Below are 14,584 nucleotides of genomic sequence, written 5' to 3'. Positions count from 1 at the left end.
GTGGGAAGGATCCAATTGACTTTACATAAGAAATTTCTTATTTTACAAGATGTACCTGCAGTTCCTGAGATGAAAAGGAACTTAATTTCAGTAAAGTGCTTGTTGCAGTGTAAATATACTCTTTGAGTTTAATGTGAATAAAGTGTTTATTCATAAAGATGGAGTTGAGATCTATACAACAAAATTGGAAAATAATTTGTATGTGCTAAGGCCGTTAGCATTAAGTTCCTTCCATAACATAGAGATGTTTAAAACTGTCGTAACTCAAATAAACGTCAACGGGTTTCTCCAAAAGAAAATGCCCAACTTTGGCACCTTCGATTAGGGCACATCAATCTCAATAGGATTGAAAGTTTGGTGAAGAATGGCATTCTAAGTGAGTTAGAAGAAAATTCTTTACCGGTGTGCGAATCTTGCCTTGAGGGTAAGATCACTAAAAGACCTTTTACTAGAAAAGGTTATCGAGCCAAAGAGCCTCTAGAGTTAGTGCCTTCTGACATTTGTGGTCCGATGAATGTATGAGCCAGGGGAAGCTATGAGTATTTTATCAAATGATTACTCTAGGTATGGGTATGTTTATTTGATACAACGGAAGTCTGAATCCTTTGAAAAGTTCAGAGAGTTCAACGTTGAAGTTGAAAATGCATTGGATAGACAAATTAAGACACTTCAATCAAATTAAGGTGGAGAGTTTTTGGATTCGGGGTTCCAGGACTATTTGATAGAACATGGAATTGTTTCCCAACTCTTAGCATTGGGTACACCTCAGTAGAATGGTATAGCGGAGAGGAGAAACAGAACATTGTTGGACATGGTTCATTCGATGATGAGTTACGCTTCCTTACCAGACTTGTTTTGGGGTTTTCAGTGGAGACTGCAGTGTATATACTCAACTGTGTTCCTTTCAAGAGTGTTGTGAGAACACCTCTGGAGTTGTGGAATGGGCATAAAGTTAGTTTACGTCACTTCCACATATGGGGTTGCCCAACACATGTGCTTGAGGCTAATCCAAAGAAATTGGAACCATGGTCGAGGTTGTGCCTTTTTGTAGGCTACCTCAAAGGTACATGAGGGGGTTACTTTTATGATCCATCGGAAAACAAAGTGTTTGTTTCTATGAATGCTACCTTCCTTGAGAATGATCATATTGTGGAGCACAGTCCACGTAGTAAGGTCGTGTTACGTGAGCTTTCCAACGAAACTACTGAAACTTCAACAAGAGTTGTTGAAGGGCCTGCTTCATCAACAAAAGTTGTTGATGATAGTTCATCTGGTAGGTCAGTTCCACCTCAAGAGTTAAGGGAACCTCAACGTAGTGGGAGGGTTATGAACCCACCCGTTTGGTATCTGGGTTTCACGAAAATCCTGGCAATGGTAGCTAATGGCGATGTTGAGGATCTGTTGCCTTATTAGAAGGCAATGGAGGATGTTGACTGGGATGAATGGGTCCAAGCCATGGATCTATTCTGTTTGATTGTGAATGCGTTAATTCTATCACAATGAGTTTGGAATGATTTCTCTTTCGCTCAGAGGTACTCTTGTATAAGAGTTCCTTCAATTGGCATCGGAGCTAGGTTCTGATATTCCAAATTCATTTATGCAAATAATAGCATTTACTTTCTCGGTGGGTAAAAGCATTGCACGCACAGAATGAATCATGTCAAAATCTGGGAGCGTTGCAACACTGTGGGGAGCGTTCCAATGGTGCCTCATTTTGCAGCAAAAGCGAGCGTTCTGTCTTCAAGCATTGTTTGACGCCTCTCCTAGGGTCGTGACACTGAAACTTGATGGCCTTACTCGATGATACTCGATAACATGTACTCAATGCTTGATGATATTATCTTGATTACTTGATGCTCGATGACCTTTACCTGATATTCGATGCACAATGGCATTTACTCGATGGTACTCGATGGTATTTTGATAATTTTCTGATTCTCTTCAACTTAGTTGATTTTCTTGGTCATTTTTTTATCCTTTTGGCACAATTTTCTTGTAATGACTTTTAAACGCCTCGGGGGCTGTTTTACCTACAAAATTAGCATTAAAAGAAAATAATCAACACTATTTTGGGGGAATTAATATAGAAAATATACATCCTTTAAAGACCTAACAAAACACCCCCAACTTAACTCTTGGTCGCCCCGAGCAAGTCTAAACTAAAAATATGCATACATTCAAGCAAAAACATGAATATCAAATGTGCATTCATTTAGAGAAGTCATTCAAAAATGTTAATATGTTCATGTCGTTTACTCAAAAGTTTGATTTGTATCTCTCTTTTCAACAATTAAGCAAACGAATGATACAAATGGGCATTTAAACCTTTAAAGTTTTTCTAACAATGAATTTAAGCCTATTTTCTTAAAAGAAAACATCTTTTTCTTGTAAAGCCATCAAAGAAAAGACAACTCAGTTTTAGTTTATTTAAAGGTTAAAACTAGTAGAAAGGCTATATCCAACACTCAATTCCTATTCGCCCTACACTGGCCTGGTTATCGGTCTGAAGTATACCTATCTTGCAAAAAAAGAGAGACACTTCTAGGACAAGGGTTCCCTTTAAACTCAGCACACAAAATGTAAATGGCATTTCTTTTATTTAGAGAGATAGCTTTCACACTCACACCGTAGGAAACCTATCGCTCTTTTCACATAGGCCCTAACTAACATGATGGAGGTAGCTCTTTTCACCTTTATCCATGCACACACACACATTAGTGAAGGTTAAGATAAATAAGAAAAAGGAAGGCTTGCTCTTTTTTGTGCTAGCAATTTTTCTTTTTTCTTTTTTTTTAATTAAACTCTAGGCCCTTTTTTATCCTCTTTGTCTAGACTTATCTCTAAAACAAGATAGTTTACCTTAGACCAAAGCTTGTCCTATCGAGCTAAAAAAGATAATTAAGTAGATATGACGTTTCTAAGAGTTTGAAATTCTAAATAAATCTAAAGACTAAGTATTCAATTTTTTATGAAGTGAAAAGGAAAAGAAAGATTCTTTTGAAAAATGAGTTTCAAATTTTGTAAGAAAATATTTTAAGAAGTTTAAAATTTGATTTGTATCATTGCTTGACAGAATGTTTCATCAAATTTCATTGATAAGAATCAAAATATTGAGAAAAACAAATGATCATGACAAACAAAGTGAATGTTATTCTTGAATGAATGAACATATTTTGGAAATGAATCATGCATTGAAAGCAAAAATGAGTCATTAAAAGGAAAAATGCCAAGATCATGATACTGTATTTCTTAAAAGATAAAAAAGAATGCCATTGAAATGTAATAGAGCCTAATCAAGATATATTTCATCAAGATCATAAAATCCACATAACCCGAGCTCAAGTGCTCAAGGGTTCCAGAGCAAAGATAATAGAGATAATAGAGTAAAAATTTTTGAAAAGCTCATTTTACAACCCTAAAAAAAATGTTAAGAACATGCAATGTACTCCCACTTCCAACTTAAAAACTAAACATTGTCCTCAATGTTTATAAAACTAAGATATGAACAAGAAGACAAAAAGGAAAAGGAAACAAAAAACTCCCCTAATTTCGTGTAATGTGTGGTGGTAGAAATTTTTTTTTTTTTTTTTTTTTTTTTTTTTTGTTTTTCTTTGTTGTTCTGTCCCTGCATCAAATTTTTTTTCTTTCATTTTTGTTGTACCTATGAATAAAAAGAAAGGAAAAGAAAAGCTACAAGAAAATAAAATTTTTTAACCCTAGAAAGCTAATAAGAGAAAGCTAGAAAATGAAAATGAAAAATGAAAAATAGAAGATAGGACAAAAAAATGTAGAAGATACCGAGAAAATAGATGTGTGGCCAAAGTTCAGTTCGAGTCAAGTGAGTCAGGCTCTCGCTGAAGGTCGTACTAAAAACCTATGCTAGCGTAGTAGAGACGGTCTTTTTCGCACATGAAATTGACAGTTCTCTACATACACCTAACCTGGCGGGCGGTCTCGTGGCTAATCCTTAAGGCTTCAGNCTTAAGGCTTCAGTGGCAATTCTAAGTGCTTGCTCACCTAAGGTTTCACTACTAGGGGGTTGCTCATGGGGATGACTGGGAAGTTCTACCCTAAGTGGCTCTTCTCTTAAATGCTCATCCTCACGACCTAGCCCTTCTTCTTCTTGTTCGTGGAGTTCCTCAACTTCATGGCCTCGAAAGGCTGAGATGGACGTCTTAGGAATTGGAGCTTTATGCCCCATACGTTCCTCATTACATGGTATTTCTACCCCGGACCTCTGACACAAAAAAGTGATTCAGCTAGGGTGTCCAAGGCTACCCGTTGTAAAACACTGTCCACATCATCGGATGGAAGCATGGATAACTCTTCCAAAGTTAATGTACATATCCTGAATGAGATAGTGGAGAAGTTTGGCTCTATCTCGGGTCACATTGGTTAGTCTAAGTACATGCATCAATTTGGAACACACAGAAGCATGCCAGATTTAACCTACTACAGACGTGTCCGTAGATCTAAACATTACTGCAACTCCACTAGAACGTGTCCACTGAGCTCCTTGCCTACAGAGGGCTTCTATAATCTCTTGTTCGTCTAGTGGTTAAGATAGAAACCGTCCATACTCATCATCAAACTGGGCTAGGCCAAAGGTTTCATTAATTCTTAAGGAAGAAAAAGAGACTCTAACACCTCTCACTAAGGATATATCTCTATCTAGGTCAATGTTGGCATAGAATTCTCTAACTAAAGGAATAACTGCTTCACAAGGATTAGCTACTAGGGTTTCCCATCCTCTCTCCTGTATTTCAGAAGTGATTTACAGATAGAAATTTGGCTCTAAGGTCAAAGCTCTCTCTGGCACTAGGTTCTTAAGATCTACCACTTGATAGTATCTACTCTCAGCTCCGTTTGAAACAAACCTAGGGTTACTAGACTCGAAATGTGAAGGAGAATCCCTACCACTTGAACTGGCAACACTCTTTCCCTTCTTAGGCTTAGGACCTATGAAGAATATTCTAAGGAAGCTCACAGAATTGGGGTTAAAACCTTAGAGAATACTAATTCACTCTTCTAAAAGGTTTCTCAAGAAAAATAATCTCACACCACTAATCGATTAGAAACCTGCAAGCAAAAAAAATTCCAAGCATATTATTGCTAATTATCCAACATTCAATAATTTAAAAGCAAAAACCATTCATCCAAACAAATCATGTATCAAACAAACAAATCTTAAGTCTCATGAAGCAATACTCAAACCTCATCAAGTATAACTTAAATCTCCATGAAGATAATCATTAAAGAGTTAAAAGAAAGAGAAATGCATTTCCTTGGGTTGATTAAAGCTTTTGCTTGAGAGGAAGAGAGAAAGTCCTAAAATGGGTGTTCTGGTAAAAAAAAAACCCAAAAATTTCAAGGAAGAAATGGTTGAAAAGTGGAGAATGAAGAGATTGGAGGGAAAATCGGTTGGGATTTGGAGTTGGGTTGGAAAATTGACGAGGGGTGGGAAGAAAATTTGAGAGAGAATCGAGTTTGAGAAGAGGGAATCGAGTTTGAATTTCTTCGAATGATAGAAACTTGTTTAAAAACGTATTTCTGTCTCGCAGCGTCGCAATTCAAATTACACAACATATAAAAATAATACACGAGCCCACATACAAGTATAAAAGTAAAAATACCTTAAAAGTATAAAAATAAAGATAAAAAGTTTATTGAAATGAAAATTTCTTATGTTTTATCCTCTACTCTACATTTATTAAACTGAAAAAATAAAAATGACATCTATATTAAATGCTTTATTTTACGAAAAAACCTAATGTAAGAATTGAATTGAAATAGATATGGAACTTTGTCGAGCAAATTAAGTCTCAATGTTTTACTCATCGGTCTCCGTTTGGCTCTAGAGTTATAGAAAATTGAAGAAAAATATAGGAAAATCAAATGTATTTAGAATTTTTGAAGCTTACAAAAGCAGATTTAGTAACCCAATAAAGTACAATGAACTCGCCAACTTAATCCAAATATCCTGACTGCCATTAGTAACCCAAGAAAGAAAATTTAATGTACGACAGCTGCTGCTCCTCGGACTGCCACCAAGTGTAGCGCCTCCTCCACTTGCTCCTCTGATGGACCATACATTCGATGAAAGCACTCTTCCACATGCTCATTGGGCACGTTGTATATGGAATTGACTACTTCAGCAGAAAAATCAACCCCATCCTTCGAGGCTCGAACCATAGAGATACTCTTTTCAGGCTTGATCCTGAAATAGAACTCACGAACTGCTAATGGGAGTTGGCTGCAGGCATAAAGCTTCCCACTTAGCTCGTCATTTCTACTACATAATCCATTATCCTAAAAACTCTCTTCTCCTCAAGTTCTCCCTTCTCTTGCCCATTTTTTCCTTACTTCCAATTCATCACTGGATGAGGAAATGACCACGCTATATGTGATTTTTACGTGCGGCTTCTTCCTTGTTGATGCCTACATCCTTCTTTTGTTAGCTGATCTAGTGACCCTCTCAGGGAGTCACAAACCCAAGCATAGATTGCCTATCAATTTCTTTCACTTCCTCAATTGAAGTAGTATTCATTTATCCTTCAACAATGAGCTCTCATTTGGGGTCTTGCCCTACTCATATACTCAAATAAGTCATCAAACTTTCTTCTTCCTTCAGTCACAGGGGCCTTCTCTCTGTGTTGGATAGGTGAGGCAGCCCCAATGTCCTCCTCAAGCTCTTAGAAGTTGCAGCCTCGGTTTATCTCTGTGGATGGCTTGATGAGACTGCATGAGCCTGTCCTTTTTCCTTCTCCATTTCCTTCCCAGTCTCTCTCTGCTTCCTGCTTCAAAATCCTCCATAACAATTTCTTAGTTCCTTCTCCCACTCTCGATTAGCAGCAATTTTGCTCATCTCTTCATCTATTCGTTCTTTTTTCTTCTTTATGCTTCCTTCTTTTTCTTTTTGTCTTCTTCATCCTCAAAAAACGCTTGCCTCAGAGCCCTCTTCACCTCTTCATACCTGTATATATATATGGCCTTGTACTTCACATTTATGATGCACAAGAGAAATACAGAAATACATAAAAGTTCACATGGTATCAGAGCTTTTGTCAACATACCATCGTTAACCTCCGTTAACATACTGCCATTAGCCTCTGGCCACGAGGTTCTGTTTTCATCCGTGGATTCGAAATCCTTATGTCGCCGGCCGTTTCCATACATCCCATCGTTCCCAACTCCATTCGTCCTCGTTGTTCATTTCCGACTGTTCCATTCGTGTTCGCCGTTCGTGTTCAGTTCTCGTTCGTGTCATTCGTTTCCGTCAATGTCCAGATCTGACTCGTCATGTCTAGATCTGACTCATTTTTGTTCGTTTCTTTCAACTAATGAATAGACTCCATTTGCATCCATATTCGACTCTTCATTTCCAATCATGTCCAAATCGGATTCCATTCATGTTCGCCAGATAGTCTTTTGACCCGTACAGATCCACTACCTCTAAATCTACCTCGATTCATCTTCAACCTACCTATATATGCTTCGTTCCATCTCCAATCTGTCTAAGTTCGACTTGCCCACCTTCATCTATCCAAATCCGAGTAGAATCCCTAGCCAAGCCGAGCGAACTGAGCCTAGCCGTGCGAGCTGAGTCAAGCCTAGCCAATCCAAGCGAGTTGAGCCAATCCAAGCGAGCTGAGCCAAGCAATCCGAGTTGAGTTGGGTTGATCAGTTGAATAAACCACTATCATTGTCTATTTCTGGTTATTTTCTGTTGTAATGGAAAAGGTTGACATCTTTCATGCTATCAGCACTCTACTTTATGGTGCCAACTACATTACTTGGGATTATCAAATGAAGAGCTTCTTAATTGGTTGCAAGTTATGGTGGATTGTTACTGGTGATGTCGCTCAACCTGTCAAAGGTGCTACTGAAGAAGATAGTAACTTTGTGGAAAAACTAGAAGATTGGGATAGTAAAAATCATCAAATAATCACCTGGTTGGGTAACACTTCAATCCCTGCTATACACACCCATTTTGATGCATTCAATAATGCTAAAGAACTTTGGGATTTTTTGTCTCTAGAGTTCCAATCTATTGGTCTTACTCACTACTATCAACTTCACACTACTCTGGTTAGCACCAGTCAGGTATGTAAGACATATATATAATATAATCTAGGACAAGTGGGAGATGTATAATGGGTATAAGGATGCCCTAATTTATTGTATTTGTATATTTACTTTTCATATAACGTACTTATACATTTGACATTTCCAACTTTGGATTATTTATTGTATATACATCCCACTAACTAGAGTTTTAGTTCAAGTGGGAGTTTATTGGGTTTTATGCCCTAAAACTCGTAGATAGTAAATGTAAAATTTGAGTGATCATTAATAATGTGTTATTAATGTTTATTACAATAAATAGTTATTGTTTATCTTGTATTTATCTTGCCTAAATAACCCTAATCCAATAAACTAACATCCCAGATTGTTGTATGAGTCTTGAACTGTGTATGTAAATATACGGGTGATGCGTTATTTTATTATGTGGAATATGGATGATATGCTTTGATAGAATTACGTTGTGCACTCAAGTTTCCCCAGCGGAATTCAAGTTAAATTCCTCTGAGTTTCCTGGTAAGTCTAGGGTCGATCACAGGGACTTCTGAAAATAGTTTGCGTTGATAATTTTCTTATGAAAACTTTGCGGTAACGGGTAAAATAATAAGGTGGTTGGTTTGTTGGTTGCGTTGATTAAAAATAAATGAAATAAATGCGACGGATTTGAGAAATGAAAGTTGTGTTGATAGATGCAATGAGTATGCGATGAACGGATTGAGAAGATCTTTAGCTAGCATTACTTGGGAATGCGTCAGACTATGCAATCATGTTACTACCATGCACAGCAAGTCATTTTCCAATGTAAATGCGATGCTCCTAAATCTAGGATGCAAGTGTTGCATGTAAAATGTCCATAGAGCTTATTCCTAAGTCTCTACTCTTGTCCTATGCGTTGATGCAAAATGCATGAAAGCAAGGTGACCGCATACAATCATGTCTTATTGCTAAGATGCATGCGATGCGTTGGTAACAAATAGTGCTCATCCCTAAGCGCCTATCTCTCGTTTATGCGTTCTAATCTGGTTTTCCCAAACCTAGATTTTGACCTGACCTTCCCAAGTCTAGATCCTGTCCTTAGACTACCCTCCTGAGTATCTCTAATAGACGAATGAAGCATACATAAATAAGATAACCACAAAGAATGAAGATTCCCTCGTTGTGCTAGCTAATGCTTCTCAACCCATTCAACTAATTTAGCTACTCATACGTGAATCACAGAGAGTGAACAGATATAGAGAAAGAAATTCCATTCTTATAAATAAGCTAAGTACAAAATGCTAATGGAAGTTAAGGTAGAGTGCCTGGTAGCAATTCCTTGTTGACCGAGGCTGTTTACGCTGGGATCTCTATTTTGAACTAGAAATATTCCCGCTTCCGCAGGAGTTGGCCCTCTCTCTGTCTTGGAGCTTCTGGTGCTTTCCCAAGCTCGCCGGAACGATCTACCGGCACACCTTCTTCCTCGTGTCCGCCTTAAAATGAAAGAAGACTATGGACAGAGACGCGAACTTGTAAAATAATGAAAATAATCGAGTGCTTAACCCCTCCTCTAAAGAATGCACTTGGTATTTATAGGGCATCAAAGGTGAAAGGCTGCTTCTCTCTTCTGGCTGTACAGATGGGACAACTTTAATTCCTGACAGATGCGTCGGATAATTGTCACCGATAAAGTTGGATGTACTTTGTGACTGTTATCGGCTGTCAACTTAATTTGGATCCGACTGCCGTTAGCTTTCTGTCCCATCGATCTTAATTGTCCTTTTGTCCAAATACGCCCACCATGTTGCGGTGATTCTTCTTGGGTGAACGTTTGCGAGCACGATCAACGCAAAGTCTTGCGGTGAAGTTACGCTCGACCAATGTATTCCTATGATCACATTCTTTGCATTGCGTTAACGCATTATTCTGCACAAAAATATAAAGATCAACTGCTCTAATGCATTGGACGCATGCGACCGCAATATTATAGAATTTATGCTTAATGGGTGCAATTTAACATATTTCAACAATGCAATCCAACATTGTATAAGGATTTAGCACTATGATAACGTGCATTTCTGCCCATTATCACACCTCCAAATTTAAACAATGCTTGTCCTCAAGCATAAACTAAGGATTCCTTTAGCAAGTTATCCGCAAAGTTCTTTCCCTAGATTTCTCAAGGATACTTCGTTCAAATCCTATATGTCAGAATTTCCTTAAGTCTTATTCAAATCTCTTCCTAAAATACTTCTAAGACTTAGAGATTGCAATATTATCTTTCAAAAGGACTTTACTGAATTCTGGAACATCGCATGATTTATTTCATAAAGAAAATTTTCCACCGGGGTGTTAAATGACTTATCCTTGCACAAAAATTTTCTTCATTGCTATTTTTTCTTACCTTGCACCGGTCCGAGTGCCTTGCCTTCGTTTTGGCTTGTCCCATGGGTGTCATGCGAACATCCAACTATGAGCAATGAATTCTTTTTCAAACTAAACTCATACCAATTTGGCAGTGGAGTTGTGGTCATTTATTTATGTGTTGATCCTGGCGACTTACTTTCGTTTTGGCTATGCCCCTCACGTGTGTCAACGGACATCCAACTACGGGTAAGTGCCTTTCACAACTTAAACTCGTATTCAACATGGGTTTCCTATTTGTGTTGACAGTGGAGTTGTTATTCAATTTTTTTTTATAGCAATACTGTAAATACCTCACCCCCAAATTTAAAATACGGCAATGTCCTCATTTGACAAAAGAAATTAAAATAAGTTATGCGATTGTCATAGAATGCGTTGTAAAGAGAGTTTGAAAGAAAGCTAGCAAAATCCTAACTTCTAGAATATTTCATGAGGTGACTATCTTAAAATTTAAGTTGACTCTAGTATAGACGAAAGAGATAAAAGCATAGTTTTTCATCATTGAAATCATAACTTAGAAAATGATTGTGGTAATCAGGGAGGCATGCGGTGATAAAAACTCTGAAAATTAAAATGCAATGTGATAGTGCAAAATTTGAAAAATAAAGATAAGGAAGAGTACACCCCCAAATTTTACGTTGTCGCCCACATTGAGTGTTTGATGCATCCATCCTTGCGGCGATCTTTGCTTTCTGTGGATTGTGGTGATGGAATCAAAATATTTGCTTCTTCTTGTAGTATCTCCGCAATCTGTGCCTTAATCCTTGTAAACAGAGAAAGAGAGGGTCAAATGATTTCAAAACAAAACAACAAGTTTTTTTTTTTTTTTTTTTTTTTTTTTTGAGAAAGATAAGTAAAATACAGATAGTAGTCACGTGACGAAGATTTAAAATGTTCAAGAGTTGAGTAAGGGATGTCTGGGTTTTTCAAACTTTGTGGAGGTTGTTTCTGGCTGTAAATCCCTCGCAATATGCTTTGATCGTTGTCCATTAACTTTAAATGTTCGACTGCCATCCTTAGTGATTAGTTTCTACGCACCATGTGGAAATACCTCTTTGATGATGAAGGGACCGGACCAAGCGTGATTTTAATTTTTCTGGAAGAGCCGTAATCGTTAGTTGAAGAGTAAGACCTTCTGCCCGATTTGGAGGTTTCTAGCGCATATGTCGTTTTATCATGCAACGATTGGTGCGCTCTTTATAAATCTCGCATTCTCATTTGCGTTGATCTTCCATTCTTCCAGCTCGACCACCTGCAGTCTTCCGCGCTTCTCCTGCTTTCTTTAAGATCAGAAATTTAGTTTCTTGACCGCCCACAATGCTTATAATTCCAGCTCCAATGCAAGGTGACACGCTTTTCCGAATACCAACACAATAAGGGGGACAATTACTAATAAGGTGTTTTAAATCGGTTCAGTATGCCATAACGCTTCATCAAAGCTTCATGCCAATCCTTGTCGCGAAGGTTTGACTAACCTTCTCAAGTATCAATTTAATTTCGCTGATTGGACACTTTTCCAGCTTGGCCATTTGTTTGTGGATGGTAGGCGCATGTGCTACTTTGTGTAGGATATTGTACTTGTGCAGTAGCTCCTTTATATTGTGGTTGACAAAGTGTGATCCTTCATCACTTATGATGGCACGGGGAGTGCCAAAACTCGTGAAAATATTTTTCTTCAGGAACTGGGAGACTATTGTCGCATCACTTGCAGTGCATGCAATTGCCTCTACCCACTTGGAGACATTGCCATTATCGTTTGAAGGAGGGAATGGTCCCATGAAATCAATCCCCCATACATCGAATAGTTCCAGCTCCAGGATAGTATTCATCGGCATTGCGTTCTTCCATGAAATGTTGCTAGTGTGTTGACACCGATCACATTTCATTACATAGTCAGCAGCATCCTTGAATAATGAAGGCCAAAAGAATCCACTTTGCAAAACTTTGGCTGCAATACGTTGTCCTCCAAAGTGCCCTCCATATGGAAAATCGTGGCACTGTGATAATATGCGTTGTTGAGCAGCATCTGGGACGCATAATCGAATGATTTGGTCTGCACCTCTTTTTTACAGATTCGGCTCATCCCAATAATAGTGTCTACATTCATTCTTGAGCTTCTTCCATTGATGGTAGGTGTAATCTTCATGAAATTGTTCATAGACCAAATAATTAACGACCTTCGCATACCAGGGCAGCTCTTCTATGCGAAACAGTTGCTCGTCCAGGAACACGGCACTCACTTCAAATTCATTGCGGTCAACCTCAGGATTTTCCAGTCTGGACAAGTGATCCACAACTTGATTCTCTGTCCCCTTTTGATCAATTATCTCAATATCAAATTCTTGAAGGAGGAGAACCCATCTGATCAATCTCGACTTTGCGTTCCTCTTTGTCATCAAATACTTGATTATCGAGTGATCAGTATGAATGAGTACCTTGGTTCCAAACAAGTATGCTTGGAATTTTTCCAACGCAAAAGTCACAGCCAGGAGCTCTTTTTCAGTGGTGGTATAATTAATTTGGGCAGGGTTCAGAGTTTTACTCGCATATGCGATGGGGTGCAAAATTGTTTTCTTCTTTTGCGCTAGTTCTGTTCCCATCGCATACCCACTTGCATCGCACATGATTTCGAATGGCAGTGTCCAATCCGGCGCAATTAAGACGGGTGCAGTAATCAGCGCATTCTTTAAAATTCAAAATGCGTCGAGGAAATTGTTGTGAAATTCAAACTTTCTGTCTACCTCTAGTAACGCACTCAATGGTCTTGCTATCTTAGAAAAGTCTTTAACAAATCGTCTGTAAAATCCAGCATGCCCCAGGAAGCTTCGTACTACTTTCACGTTGGTTAGAGGTGGAAGCTTTTCAATTGCGGCAATCTTTGCTTTGTCTACCTCCAACCCTTCTCGAGAGACCTTGTGTCCCAACACTACACCCTCTGTCACCATGAAGTGACATTTTTCCCAGTTAAGCACCAGGTTCGTCTCTTCACATCTTTTCAGAATTTTTTCCAAATTGGCCAAGCAGACTTCATAAGTGTTCCCATAAACGAAGAAGTCATCCATAAATATTTCTACTGAGTCCTCAAGATAATCTAAACAGATTGCCATCATGCACCTCTGGAACGTGCTTGGCGCATTGCAGAAGCCGAACGACATGCGGTGGAAAGCGAATGTCCCATATGGGCAAGTGAATGTGGTCTTGTCTTGGTCTTCAGAAGCTATCATGATCTGGTTGTACCTGGCGTATTCATCAAGAAACAGTAAAAATCATTCCCTGCCAATCTATCCAGCATTTGATCGATGAATGGCAGAGGGAAGTGATCCTTCTTTGTGGCCGCATTCAATTTACGGTAGTCCATACATATGCGCCATCTAGTGATTGTTCTTTGCGGTATTAATTCATTGTTCTCATTAGGGACTACCGTCATTCCGCCCTTCTTCGACACACATTGCATGGGGATGACCCACGTGCTATCTGTAATGGGATAGATAATTCCTGCATCTAGCCACTTGATAATCTCCTTTTTTACGACCTCTTTCATCACAGGGTTAAGTCTGCATTGATTCTTAATGGTTGCTTTATGGTCGTCCTTGAGACGAATGTGGTGCATGCAGTACGCGGGGCTAATTCCTCTGATATCAGTGAGCGTCCAGCCGATTGCTCGTACATGCTTTTTGAGAATGCTCATCAACGCATTCTCTTGATCTGCGTTAAGTGCGGAGGAAATTATCACTAGTAGCTTCTCATTCTGCCCCATAAATGCGTACTTCAGATGTGTTGGTAGGGTTTTTAGTTCAAGGGTTGGTGGCTCCATGAGAGAAGGTTGCGTTATTTTTCTTTCTTCCTTCGGTGCTTCTTCTTGCATTGTGATCGATCCTTCTTCTTTGTTTGTTTTTGCTATGATCGCATTGCAGGCAGCTACGGATGCGTCGACATCCTCTTCTTCATACTCTTCATCAGAATTTTTTTTTTCAATCAAATTCATGTCATCATCAGAATCTTGCAGGTCTTCTTCATCAGAAAATTTCATGGCATGAATTATATTAAATTTGAGCTTCTGTCCATTTATGCTCAAAGTGATCTCGCCCTTATGCACATCAAT

Source organism: Benincasa hispida, chromosome 2 (genome assembly GCF_009727055.1).
Source record: "Benincasa hispida cultivar B227 chromosome 2, ASM972705v1, whole genome shotgun sequence".
Lineage (NCBI taxonomy): Eukaryota > Viridiplantae > Streptophyta > Magnoliopsida > Cucurbitales > Cucurbitaceae > Benincasa > Benincasa hispida.
Note: the sequence above shows the minus strand (reverse complement) of the source record.